This window comes from Sinocyclocheilus anshuiensis, unplaced genomic scaffold (assembly GCF_001515605.1).
Source record: "Sinocyclocheilus anshuiensis isolate Anshui unplaced genomic scaffold, SAMN03320099.WGS_v1.1 scaffold13, whole genome shotgun sequence".
Lineage (NCBI taxonomy): Eukaryota > Metazoa > Chordata > Actinopteri > Cypriniformes > Cyprinidae > Sinocyclocheilus > Sinocyclocheilus anshuiensis.
The window spans coordinates 2860210-2861803 of NW_015538026.1; positions in this window are offsets into that span (position 1 = coordinate 2860210).

The following is a 1594-nucleotide window of genomic DNA, read 5'->3' on the forward strand; positions in this document are numbered from 1 at the left end:
CACACACACACACACACACACACACACACATATTGGCAATTCAGTCAACATGCATTCTATGCTAATGACTTAAACTTGGTCTTTCTCTCTTTCTCTCTCAGTGCTTCTGTTGCTTATAATAAAATTATAATATAATAAATAAAATTATAAACTCAGCTCGAACATTTACAAACCTCTCAATCTTTGAGAAGGAAGGAGGAAGGTGGGGTGCCTGTTGTGGTGGCCCAGCACCCCTTTGGGGTGGAAGATAAAAGTGATTACAAAGATGTTTCCACTGGTACGGGAGTCTGGCTTTGCTGGTGACGGGGAGGAGGGACAAGGTGGATCGGAGTCGGGGATGCGGTCTGTGTTGGTGGGTCTGTTGGTTGTGCTCGCCGGCGGGGATGGTGTGGCTGCAGGACCAAGATGGGTATGAGGTTATCTGCACTAATTTCACCGACTGGTCCATTTATTACAACTATTAATTATTATTACTATTATTTTTATTATTATTGTTCTTATTATTTTCACTGCTGCTGCCGCTGCTTCCACTCCTACCTCCAGTACTATTATTATTATTATTATTATTGTTGTTGTTATAGCCTTTTTTTTGTCTTCTTCTGTCTTTTTTCTTTTTCTTTCTCTTTTCTTATATATGCTTGTATATATCCGTCACTGGTTTCATCTTATGTATAAGTTACTATGTCAAGCTGTTTCTGTTAATTTATGTGTTCTGTTCAATTAAAAAAAAAAAGAGAACGAAGGAAGGAGGAAGCATCATTAATACACACACTTGCTGCCTCACATTCCCAGTCTCTCACTCACACACACTTATTGTTTTTGTTCAGTGTTCAGGAGTCTGGAAGCGGAATTCCCTGAGTTGGGAATTGCTGGACAATGTAAACGCTCCACAGCTATCAGCGCGGAATGCCGTCAAGCAGAAGATGTGACCCTCCCAGACATTAATTGACTCGGGGTGAGGGGTCAGTTTTGGTATCGTGCTAGCGATGCTTCCGAAAGAAAACAATCAAACAATAAGACACCCACACAGCAGGAGGCGTGCAGAGGGAGACAGGCCATCATAATTATCATCATCACCATCATCAAGCATCATCAAAGTATTTTTAATAAGGACCATAACAAAACTGGGTCAGTGGAAGCAGCTCTCAGCCAAAACACAACACACACACAGACACACACACACACCAGTCCAGGGTGACGGTATCAATGCCAGAATAATGTCTTGAAACTTCGAACTGAATTGAAATATACACAGTATTATCATTATGTTTATTACGTCACTGGTGTGTGTATGTGTGTGTGTGTGTCTCAGTGTGTACGAGTGCATTTTTGTTCTGTGTTTTTGCATGGGAAAATCTCCCAGCTGTGGAAGCTTTGAGAGTCTGCTGTGTATTGATGGAACATTTGGGGCGTTCCTCTAAGTGTGTGTGTGTGTGTGTGTGTGTGCAGAGGTAACGATCATCTAGAGGAAATCCTCAATCAGACGCCAGAAAGAGCGCTCTGAACAAGCTCACAGACAGAAACATGGGCCTTCAAACACACACGCACACACACACACACACACACACACACACACACACAAACACACACACAC